The following is a 13,408-nucleotide window of genomic DNA, read 5'->3' on the forward strand; positions in this document are numbered from 1 at the left end:
TGATCAGACTGTGGAGCCGGAAGTCGCTGGCCCGCCGTGAGGAAGAAGCAAGGCCTACGGCCATACGACGGACCGGGGCCTCGGGTGTGCGTCTGATCCTATGGGCACCCCCGACGGCTGCAGAGCAATGGCGCAGGACGGTGAGGCCCGTTGTAAACGACCCCCCTGGCTCTGAGATCCCCCCCACGGGGCTCCACTGCGACACTGACAAAAAGCAGCTCGGCAGCAGAGAATGTGGCCGATCGAGGCAAACCTACCACTTACATTAATCGAGGTCGGGCGGCGGCCTAGATGACACCCGTGCTGGACCAAGTGCGTGTACGGGGACAATGCACAGGGGACCATCCAGCGCCTAATCTTTCCTGCGGCGAAGCAAAGCATTGGTGGGGGCAAGGGAGGGGAGGCATCGCCGCCTGCCACAAGACCCACAGTGCACGAATCAGACTGGTGTTCACTCCTCACGACCCATACAACCACCAGGGGGGGAAAGTGCTGTTATTGCCGATGAGGCCTGCGGCGGAGTAATGACTGTACCCTTGGCCCATTAAAGAAACCCAGCGTGCGTCATACTCGGGCTCCCTGCGGTGACGCTGGGACTGCTGCCAGCCCACCGGGCGCCCGGGACACAGATTGATGCAAGGGCCCTGGTGGCCTAATGTTATAAGACGCCCAGAAGGAAACAGCCAATAAAGCCGGTACGCAGCACATTATAGTGCCTCCAGAACGGAGACGCCTCAACAACAACCAGTTGGTGGGAAACCCGACAGTCTGCGTGCACCTCGGAGTAGCACAGGCACTTGGCGGTGAGTACCATCAGCTGACAATCGACGATTGGCGACAGCTGCGACTGGTCTGTGCACCATGGGGGGCCGTGGCCAAAGAGGGACCCAACAGACTAGACTAGAGAAATACGCATAATCCAAGCCTGACCCAAATAATCCAGAGCAAGCTGGCGCAGAGGAGGCGACAGCCAAGTGACCCACACCAGCCAAATAAATCACATTACAGGACATAATGGCTACACTCAATAAAGTCCACACATCGCCGTATAGACACAGTCACCCCAGAACTCTCCCTAATACAAGTGGACCTCAGAAACCTTAGCTCCAGTGTGACGGTGGTAGAAACAACATCAACAAGCTGAGCACATACACCGTTGCACTTAAGAAACAAATGAAACAACTAGAATCTGACAACAAGCAAACGGCAGCGAAGTTGGATGATTATGAAGGCCGCTCTCGCCACAACAATGGCCGAATCATAGAAGTACCAGAAGGAACATTAGGCCCCGCAATAGACCTATTTGCGGAAGACCTGATCAAGAACCACTTACAACCTAGAGGACTTTCTAAGTACTTCTAAGTCGAATAAGGCCACCACGTTCCCAGGGGTTGACCCCGGCCAGGGTCCCCCACTCGGCCCATACTCGAACGTATATTCAACTTTAGTGACCGGGACCTCATCCTTCAGACAGCGAGGGCGCCCCCCTGCTCAGATACCAGCAAGGCACGATATCCTTTCCGACGACGAAACTTCATTGCCATAAAGCAATAACCCAGACGTCGAGAACACAAATACTCAATGATATTCCCTGCAAAATTAAGAGTTGAGGCAGACGAGAAAACCTGTTTTTTCAAAACTCCAGAGGAAGCGCAGGAGTGGCTCGAGGGTTGGTGACAGGTCCCCTGCCGTAGTGGATCTGGACGCAACAACAACCGAACAGCGGCGGGAACACAATCCCAGGAACGAGCGGAAGGGACGGTGGTGACAGGTATCCAGAACAAAGAGAACTGACTCAACCTCAATGTCAGAACTTTTCCCGTAGGGGGTGCCCGATGCAGAACCAACCATTTAGTCAGGCCACGATATGGAGGAAAGATTCAGGCGACGACAACTCGGACAAAGTGCAAAGGGAGAGCTCGGGGCTCCCGCGACACCATACCAGAGCAAGAAAACATTGGGATTGGCCACTGTTCGGCCTCTATATCGAGCTTTGTGTGGGCCAGGGGCTTTGGACACCTTATTGCAGCCCGCTATGAGATTCTGAGAGGGACATTATCTCCACAAAGCGGCCCAAGAGGGGCACCATGAGAGGTATCCCCTCCCCCTACAAAGGGACAGAGTAATGGTAATTAGGCCCTCTTCAGAGTTGTGGTGGCAGGAAGTTCTTAAACTGTCTTGAAGGGGAGCAGGGGGTGGGGAGGGAACGAGGGTGAATTGGGAAAGTTTTGTTTTAATTTGTTTATTTGTATCTTCATGTTACATGGCACACTATAGATTCATGCTAACAACTCATATATCATTACACAACTACCCAGACCGCGCAGCACACATCTCCACCGCAGATCATGACCACTGCTCCTGACAATGTCAACTCGTAGACAACATACACAAAAAACCCTACCCATAATTTCCTTGAACGTAAATGGTCTCCGAGATAAGCTCAAACGGGGGTTAGGCTTACAGTATCTGATGCGCAAAGCACCCGCAATAGCACTGATTCAGGAGACCCACTTGACAGGGACAACTTGTAAAGCACTGGATAGATGGGGCTACAAACTGGCGCTACGGTCAGGATTCACGACCGACTCCCAAGGGGTGGGGATCCTTATTAAAAAACAGCATCCAATAGTGGTTAAGCCGACATATACAGATGGCCATGGCCGATTTGCAGTGCTGACATGTCAATGGGAGGGTCGGCTGGTCAACGTTGTTTCCATCTATCTCCCCCTGGCGCTTCACTCGTTAGCATACCCAATGATCGGTGCGTTTCTGCTACAGCTCCCACAGGACAACTTAATTATAGGTGGCGACCTTAACGCCACACTGGACGATACCCTGGACGGTACACCCCCAAGACAACAGCACCGGACGCACTCAGCCCTAATGGACTTCTTAGAAACCATGGGCCTAGTAGCTATTTGGAGACTCCACTTCCCACAGATGCGACAATACACATACCACTCGGGCACACAAAATAGCTTCTCCAAAATAGACCACATACTAGCACTGGCAGGAGAAATAGGTAATTTCCTAGAAATCGCACACTTGCCAAGAGGCATCTCAGATCATTCTCTTGTCAGTGCCTTATATTCATGGCAGACTACAACACCGATGTACGATATAACCCATATACCCCGGATATTTGAAGAATCCTGAGATATTGAAGGGTTTATCAGACACCACCACACACTACTTCAGTGAGAATGCACCTTCGGTTTCTTCCCAACTCACTTTATGGGAAGAATATAAAACAGTATTCCGTGGGGAGGTAATTTCATTAATAACAAATCATAAAAAGGAAAAAGTCTGGATAGTGGAAACACTGGAACAGGAAGAAAATGACCTAGAAAAAAACCAGGGACAGGACCCCTCCAACACAACCACACATCTACTACTCCTCAAAAAACAGGTATGCAAAGACCACCTCTGGGAGGAAGCAAAGACACGGCTCTCTGCAACACAACACACAATATATGAAGTAGGTGAGAAGGCGGGCAAGCTTTTAGCCTGGCTTGATAAGCGAGAAAAAGCAGACAGGAGGATAGCAGAGCTTCAATTCCCCATGAGTGACACTACGCAGAACCCCCAAGACTTAGTAGACCTCCTAGCGCACCGCTATGAACAGGTTTATACCTCCACACACACGATAACGCAGGATGAGACAGAGGATTTCCTCCACGATATCTGACTCCCTAAACTCACAGAGACTGAGTCCCAGCTTCTGGAAACAGAGCTCTCAACTGAGGAGTTAGCAATAGCAATCAATAAAATTGAGTCAGGAAAAGCCCTCGGCCCCAACGGGATCCCCATAGAATGGCATAAATGTAATGCAACAACACTCGCGCCCTATCTTGTAGCATTGTTTGCAACTAGCCTAGAGGTGGGAGAACTACCGCTGGATCAAAGAACGGCAACCATAGTGGTCATCCACTAACCTGGTAAGCCGGCGAGGGAGTGTGCCTCATATAGGCCCATCTGGCTGATAAACGCTGAAGCCAAGATACTGGCCAAGAACCTAGCCAATAGACTTACGCCATACCTAGCCAAATTAATACACCAAGACCAATTAGGATTCATGCCGGGGAATTTGCGACGCCTCCATAATGTCCTGGGGCGCAAACACACTATACAAGAAGACGCCATTGTGCTCTCCTTAGATGCAAGAATGGCCTTCGATACGGTCGAATGGCCCTTACTGTTTGCCGTTCTAAAAAAACTGGGTTTTAGGCCAACATTTTGTTCCTGCATAAGATTTCTCTACATTAATCCCCTAGCACATGTAGTGGCAAACAGGCATATATCCAGGGAGTTCCCATTGCATCGGGGCATGCGACAAGGCTGCCCATTATCGCCACAGCTCTTCGCCTCGATATTAGAGCCCCTGGTGACCTGGATACGACAGGACCCGGTCATTCGAGGGTTTTACTGGACTGCCGACTGTGAGGACCGTAAATTGCTGTACGCAGATGATATCCTCCCATACCTGGCCTTTCCCAGATGATCTCTGTCCTGTATATTGGACATCTGTGGCTCCTACTGGAGATACTCAGGATACACAATAAATTGGACAAAGTCTGTTCTGTATGTCCTGCAGAGACCTCCGCCACGATTACCAGCTGGGTTCAACGTGTAGGACAATAGTGGATGAGCATTTTAAATACTTAGTAATCCATGTCACGCATGATCCAGAGATCTTTACTACTCTTTACGACTCTAAATCTCCAAGCTCCCATGCAACGGCTTCAAAGAGACACCAAACACTGGCAATTACTACCGCTGACTCTCCTGGCAAGGGCAGCGCTCTTTAAAATGATGGCGCTGCCAATATTCCTCTAAGCCCTTCAAAATACGCCCTTCCCAGTCCCCCAGTCCAACTTCCGAGCCATAGAGGTGGAGGTCACCAAGCTCCTCTGGAATAACAAACCAGCCCATATAGCGATGATAAAACTGTATCGAACATGGTACGATGGTGGAATAGCTCTTCCAAGTTTCCAGACGTACTACTGGGCATCCCAATTAACTGTAATTAATCACTACCTTCACGTCCCTCACACGGACCCAACCTACAGCCTGGACTGGGTGGAGCTGGGAGAGGGAGGCCGGTACGGCACACTGTATAACAAATTGCGGACCCTGCTGGGCCCAACAATCCACACACTACAGATATGGTGGACAGCACGTAAAAAAATTGGGGTGGCACAGTACGATCATACAGGCAACGCCACTCTTGGTCATGAATAGGTTAGGCAGATTGGGCAACAGTAAGGGCTTTAAGCGTTGGGACGCTATAGGAATATCCAAAGTCAGGGAACTCTGGGTACGGGGGATGATGCTTACATTTGCGCAACTCCAATCGCAATGTGAGATGGCACCGATGGAACAATTCCGATACCACCAAATAAAACACGCCTTGGAGACAGCAATCCCTGCTGACACTCACCTACCTGAGGCCTCGCCATTAGAAGATAGGTTGCTTACGGAACATATGGATAAGAAGGCAATCTCTATGACACACTGGAAAATTATCAATAACATGCCCGACCCCATGCAAAAACCCCAGAGAAAAATGGAGCGGGGAGGTGAGAGAGCTAGACAACACTGATTGTCAGGACGCACTGGCATCACCTAGAGAGGTGGCGATTCCATCCAGACTACGCCTGATACAGCTCAAGATATTACATAGAATATTATAAAGTAGGAAAAACTGACACCCAGCTTTGCCTGAGGGGCTGTGGGGCGATTGGTACTTTCTTCCACACTATCTGGGCCTGTCCTGCCATAACGACATATTGGACGTCCGTAATGGAAACTATCACAAGAATGAGCGGGAGCCCAGTCCTGCCAGAACCCAAACGCTGTTTATTAAACATATGGGAAGCCACAGACCTTAACTCCATAAGGCAAACATGGGCAACACTGGGAATGATGTTAGCAAAGAGGAACATCGCTAAACATTGGGGAGCCTCCACCACTACCACACTCACGGAGTGGTGCAAAGATATGGACATGGCCATGGTAACAGAAAAGACTGTGTATGTGCATAGATGATGCCCGGAAAAATGGATGCGACTCTGGGAGGGATGGAACACCTATAAAGGAGGAATATGTACCTTACCAACCATACTTCAAGATCAGGAAGTAATTTAAGGTTATTGATAACTAAGTTTTTTATGTTATAAACCCACACTGTTGTAATGCGTGGGCAACCATGTACTATTGTGAAGGAAGACTTCAGATATTGATATGAGCAACTGAATGTAAAGGTATTGTGCTAAAATGCTATATAAATGTGCCTTTTCTCATGATATATTAAAAGAATACAGAGTCAATATGTGAGCTGCAGTACCAGTTAGTTTCGAAAAGCCTGTCTGATTTAAAGGAATGATCGCATTCTCTGAGACACAAGTTATTAACTCCTCCAGGAGGGTGTCTGCAAATTATTTGGCTTTATTGTCAACGAGTGCTACAAGGTGGTATTTTTACAAGGTGATTTGGCTCCCCCTTGAAGATAGGAGATGATATAGTCCATTTCCACGAATTGATTGAATACAGGTGTGAGATTTTCCATCCAGTAGGCTGCATCATGCTTAAACATGGCAGGGCCCTTTAATATTTGCCTTTCTAATCAACCCAACACTTGCCAAAGATGTATTGTCAAGCCGAACTCTGGTTGACTGAAGTGAGGCAGACAGTGGGGACTATTCTGAGTGTTCCGTAAAGAGCCTGGCGACCTGGCGAATGAAAATTAAAGTGATCAGTCAACAATTTTGCCCACGTTTCCTCAAACTGATCCCTCCTTCAGTAGGGTACTGCAGTTTATTCATTGTTTTCCAAAAATGCACACTGTCATTGTTCTTTACATCACAAAGTAATTTGGCCAATAATGCTTTCTACTACTTCCCTTATATAGCCCATTTTTATTTAATTTCTTTAGTGAAGATTTATGCTTCCTCAGCATTAGTTATAATTGTGCGCCCCCAAGCCTTTGATGAAGGGCTGTTACTGCTCTATTTACAGTCCTTTTTGTCATCTTTAGTTGTTTATTTTGCTCCACGGGGTAAACCCCTGTTGTCTGTTGCTATAGTGTTTGGTCCCCTGTACTTACTGAAGTAGCAAATTTCTCTGCCAGCCCATTTCTGGATTGCTCCCAAATAAGTTGGGCCTTTTGTAAGGTTACCAAATATTGTTGCACTGTGGCTTTGCAAAATCTGACTGTTAATGGTCAAAGGAAAGTACCTGTAAGGTAACCTTTTGAAGATGATCCCTCTCCCCCTTATCACTTAGATGGAATGAGGATACATGGGATATTAATGACAGGGTTGACAAAAGTCTAGTTTTTATGGAGCTGGCTGAGTCTAGTGGTATGTGGCAACCAGCAGGTTACTCCCTGTAAAATTTCCATTTAGGTCATGCATATTTAAGTAATCCAAATTGCCTAGAAGCTGAATACTGATTTTGCTAAGTTTGCAAGTTCGGATCTATAAGAGTACTTGACTGTGACCCGCTTGTGCCTCCCATGATGTGGACAACCTCTTGGATTATACATGATCCCCTACCATTGTACCCAGATGTGTATGCATGCCTTCGAAACCTTGACTGATTTACTCTGGCCACAAGAGTTAATTACTACTTCTTGTGGCACTGACTGTACTCTTTGTAGCCCGGTCCTGATGATGACCTGAAATACTTACAGGTTAAAATACCATCGACCATTCAGCGCATCCTTGGGGGGTTTTATAGTTCCTTAAATCAGTTGATTATTTCATGGACTACCAACAATATACTGTTTTGTCACCATTCTTCAAATCATTTTCTACACTGCTTTTGGCTGTTTCTCACTTTATCCCAAGTGTCACTTGCACCGTTCACCTCTTACACGAGCACGTATGTGCACACAAATGTTTGGGTTACACCCACATACAATGCAAATAGTGCTGATATAACTACTGCTGTCTATATCAGACCCCCAGGATATAGCAGCATGGATTAGCAAATTTAGCGGCACAAATATGGAAATTTAGTGGCACACAAATATGGAAATTTAGCGGCATTTTTGCGGCTTTATTTTACTCCTAATCATTCATTTTCAGCATTAAAACAATGGAAACTGTTTTAGCAGAGTATTCCACTTTGAAATAGGTCCTTATGTGAAGTCATTTCCTTTGATGTCCCTTCCACTCACCCTAGCATTTTAGTGAATTGACGCCCATGCTCTAGTTGGCCATGTTACCCCCTCACCTTCCATTTCTAATGTGCCGGTATTTAAAATATATCTTGATGCATTGAGACAACCCATACTTTCATATATTAAAGCATCTTCTGAATTAGAAAGGTTTATTCTGTCCTACACGGAGAGACGGGCAGCTAAGCTTAGGTTCGCATTACTGGATGTGGCCGAAATGGGATTACTGAAATGACAGTAAAACCCTGTATCTTGTTTTTAGTTACACAACAAACAGCCGCCTTTTGACTTGGGTTGGCGGATTTCCCACCCCCATGCTGGCAGACTTACTCCCTCTGACAAGGCAGCTGTTGAAAATTCACCTTATGAAGGATTAACCAGCAGTGCACAGGAGGGTTGTCCACCAAAGTTGCAGCATCCGCCATGCGAAGAAATACATTGGTGGGTTTCGGCCTTAATGTTTTATCACCAAAGTGGCTCCTCCCATGGGGGGTGCAGATACTCTGTGGAGTAACATCCAACGCAGAGGAGATTCCACCAGTAACATAGCATAAGTATTTGTAAAGCAAACGTTCACCCAAGGGCATCTTGACACTGAATAACAGATGTTTATTGTTACCCAACTCTGTGGTTTGATTTTATTGACCTCAGAAAGATGAAAGGCTGAATGGACCCACCGGGATTTGAACCTGTGACTATGAGTACCCCGCTTAACCATGGCCACAGGGAAGGTCACGCGAAGTGGAAATACAAGGTATGCAAAACATATCAGCTTGGATTTGGCACAGATGTGGGGTGCCATGACTACCTTTCCATGAAGGCCCACCACTTACTCCCTGCCTCATCTTCCCAAAACTGACCCACACATAGCTGCCAAGGTTTTAGATTGCGATGTGTGACATTTTCATAATTTCAGTGAAATTATGAGTGATATTTCAATGACTACGAGTGACACTTTCTTAGTTGCAAAATCAAGCAACGAAATCAAGCAATGAAAATGAAGGAACATAAATACCATCAATTATACCCATTTGAGCAACAAGAAACTCCAAGAAGATCTTCCAACTCCCGAAAAGCACCGTAAATAGAAGGGCACCAACCACTCTGTCAATGCCGCCCACCCCACAATGATGCATTATAGCAGGTATATCCATGCCACTTTTTTGCGCCCACAGGAGGGTCTGTACAGTGAACTTTCCATCCCAGCAGGTGCTGGACTGCTGGAGTACTGCTCTTCGGCAGCATGTAACAGAATTCACACAGATGAAACATGGCTCCCTACAAAGAATAATGGAGGGCTTTCCATTTAAAGGAACAGTCTCCTGGTTCACAAAGCATTTGGGTGTAAAGTCAGTATCTGCCCAAAAGTGTTGCTTTTCCATTTTGACGAAAATACTGACGTTTTACCCATTTCCACAACAAACCCAGTAGCTCGCCAGCAAATCTGACCATAATACATAAGTACAATTTGCTGATTGACATATCTCAAAAGCTGGGGAATTCTGCATGAGTGAAAGTCATGCACACTCCTCTGAACTTTTTTTCTCTATGATGAAATTGTTTCCCTCTGCAGAACCCTTCCACCCTAAACGTCCATTATATGGAGGTGTTACTTTCCCAGTCATACCCAGGAGACGGCCTTCCTTCTGTTTTTGGCAGAGGTAAATTTGTGTGTATTTTCCGAGTGGGAAGATGTTTGATCGAGTTGTGTGAATACCTAATACAGAGGGATTTTGGGTGTTCACTGACTGTTGTTGAGTCCCACACGTGAAATTCCTCACACCTCTTCCAGGCTATGAACTTGAGAATGTGGCACCTCGACTACAGTTGTGGTATTTCCGCATTCGTAGGTACACTTTACACATGTAAAAATTAACCAGTCCTGATAATCTGAAAGAAGAATATGCAATTACATTTGCAAAAGGCAATGGTCCTTGAGGTCGTTCTAACTGCAAAACAATTGTTGGTAACTCACATCCTGGTGCAATAATGCATCTCTTCTTTCGACATCCACAGACGTCCAGGTTTACTCAGAGGCATACTTGACATACTCATATGCCATAGCGTTGTGCAGTTCCTGGCATGTAGATTCTAAGAGGCTTGATGACACAGGAGTTGTGCTGACAAGCATTAATCTGCAAATCGCTGCATTTTTACAAAAGTGCCGATTTTGCGGCAAACTGCGAAATCGCGAAATCCTGGAGGGTCTGTCTATAGACCATTCTAAGAGCTGCATCCACATTTTTGTGGTCTCCCATTCCTACCTTTCAACTGTAATTGATTTTTGTACCTTACAAAATTGCCTACTAAATGATTACCTATTGATACATTGTTTTTTGTTATGTTTGATCTACCGGTGTTGCGACTGGGTTTATGGGCTATCTCCTGTAGTCTTTCCTGTTACTTTTAGGAAGTTGGCATTTTCCTGTCTTACCCAATAAGGGCCTCATTTATGGCATTTTGGCATGGGGCTGCACAGCAAGGGACCTGACTGAGGTTCTCTATGCCAAAGTGAAAATGCAGGAATGCACCATATTTAATCAATACAGTGCATTCATGTCCTTTATGGATGTTCTTGCGCCATTTAGGCAGTCTGGTGCCAATGTAGGCATCCTTGCACCATGATGCAAGGGTGCATCTGTTGTAGGCATGGTTGTTTTTGTGCAGGAAGGGGGACCTTGCAGCACAAAAACAATCCTATGAGGCATTTTCCTCTTTCTATGTGTGCTGCAAAATGCAGCACACATGGAAAGGGGAAAAAAAGGTGAAATGTAGTTATTTCTCCTTGTTACGCCTCACCCCAGGCGGCGTATGGATGTGGCACTTCCCCAGGTTTGCATGTTTTTGCAAATCTGGGGCAGCATCAAATTCCATGGGTGTTGCGCAGGATAACCCACTGCAACACCAATGGGACGCCTCCCGGATGCAGAGTAAGGCAACGCAGCGAATCGCCTACATCGCCTCCAATCAGTGTGTCACCTACTTTATGATTTTTAAGGCCACTCAAAGTAATGCAGGGTGGCTTTGCTTAGCTTCATAATTTTTTAGGAGAGTCCTACATTACCATGTACTACTTTACGTGAAGCAAAAGTGACACATGGCTCTCATGAATAAGCACCTTACTGCTTGTACTCTATACCTGGGTGAAATAATTGGCTGTAGTTGACAGTCGGGCCTTGTGTTTGCCTCCTAGACAGCCACACACAATAGGGAGGTAATGTGTGCCTGGATCGACCATCCCTAGCAGGATCGGAGAGAGGAGCTGGGCACAGCCACACTTACACCTGAATAGGCTGTGTGCTGCCTTCACTCATAGGGCTGCATATCCCCTGATCTTATTCTGCAGCCTACACAGGGAAGGCAGGCTACCTTGTGACTTCAAACGGAAACCTGTCGGAGCTTCTGCCCCACTTCAAAGGCACAACTGGGTATAAATACAGGACCGCAGAAACCAACTCTTCAGTACACAGCTGGACTTGTGGAACCCCTTCCAGGAAGAAGGACTGCTGTACTGCTGAAGGACTGCCACTCTGCTGGGCTGCTGACCTGCTGTGCTGCTGCCTTGCTGTGCTGACTTGCTGCCTGCTGGCCTTTTGCCTCAATGAGAAGGAATAGGCCTACCCCTCTTGAATCCATAACCGCAGAGTTAGTTGGCTAGTTGGCTGGCCTCCTAACTTGAGCCTCAGGGGCAGCAGGCTTCAACAACCTTTACTCAGCACCTAGACTCTGCCATCTGTGAATCACCCTTGCCAAGTGGTGCCCCCCATACTGGACCCTTGGAAATGGGCATAAGGTGCTCTGCCAGCCTCTGTGGATCCAGGGGAACCGATACATTTCCTCTACTGTGCAGCACAACCCCCAGCAGAACCAATGTATCTCTGCTACTGCAAGGTTCAGAACTGCAGCAAAGAGACTCAGCACATTGCAGCCCATCACTGCATCAGAACCACCATTCTGTGATGTATCCTTGGGACATGCCCTCGTATTCCTCATCAACCGAAGCTCACAGACGACGCCTGACTCCACATCTCAGCCTCACAGCTCCTCGGAACTGGTGCATTGCCCTACTGCGCAGCACATCCTCTACTCCTGTCTTTGCATCGGAAGCCGTGGCTGACAGGATCGGCAAAAAGATAATGCAGGACCTCGCACCACAACCTCGCCACATCTCCAAACCGATGCATCACTTTAGCTGCACAATAGATCTTCGAAGCGGATCCTCCCAACAACACTCCGCAAACCAGGATTGAAGGTACTTTGTTCAGTGGGCCCAACGGGGTCCCTGTAGCTGGCCCACAATCCATCGCAGTTGGTCTGAACTTGTGACTTTGTCCTGTCAGGCATGACCATATACCCACAGTTAGTGCTTTACGCCTTTTTGGTGCTATTTTATTACAATCTTTAACATTGAACATCTTCGGTTCAAAGAATTGCATTTTTGTTGTTTTGGTCTTGCTTTATTTATTAACAATGACTCTAGGTTTCTAAACTGATGTGGGATCCTTTTGTAGTGTGTTTCCACTATGTAACTGTTTGAAGTGTTGCACAAATACTTTGCACATTGCCTTTGCTCTATGCCAAGTTACCTGAGGGTCGAGGTCATGTTAATTTAGGTTTGCTTGTGACTTCACCCATAGAAGAAATGTGGTTGCTGATTGAGAAGGATTTCACACCCCTCAACAAGAAACCTAATTTCTTACACACAGTATGAGCTGAGTGGAAATATGCAGAGACTATGGAAAAGAGTGTTCATGCATTGAGATGATGTTTCTGCATAAGATGTCATTTTCACCTCATAAATATTATAGAGAGTATTAAAATTGAAAGTTTCACATTTTTGATTTACGTAAATTGTTTCTCACTGGTCTTCTCTCACTGCATCAGAACAGAGCAACTATGGACACTGGATTGAAAATCTCTGTTTCTGAATTGAATGATTTAGACAACTGCACAATCCTGCTTAATAATGCGAAAATTTATTTTTAAGTGTAAATTGCAGCCAACTAGTTTATGATCTTGTAGATTATATTTACTGTACTTTTATATTCATTTCAAGCCCTGGTTAGGCTCTCATTGTACATACTGTGTAGCGCATTGTATTGGTATTTATCAAGGACTTTCTCAGCAAATGCAAGACCTAAATAATTTCTTATAAATAGTGTCTCTTTTTTGCCATGTTTAACCCGATCCTTGTGTGTACTGCGACACTGAACATGGTATCAG

General features: G+C 46.4%; 1 protein-coding gene across 1 annotated transcript in view; it reads left to right on the top strand.

Annotated features, from left to right (window-relative positions):
• The window catches only part of LOC147708454 (cystatin-like), a 95,792-nt gene that overhangs the window by 70,386 nt on the left and 11,998 nt on the right, over positions 1-13,408 (top strand). The gene's annotated exons all lie outside the window — the stretch shown is intronic.

The sequence above is a fragment of the Lissotriton vulgaris genome, chromosome 6, assembly GCF_964263255.1.
Source record: "Lissotriton vulgaris chromosome 6, aLisVul1.2, whole genome shotgun sequence".
In the NCBI taxonomy this organism is placed as follows: Eukaryota; Metazoa; Chordata; class Amphibia; order Caudata; family Salamandridae; genus Lissotriton; species Lissotriton vulgaris.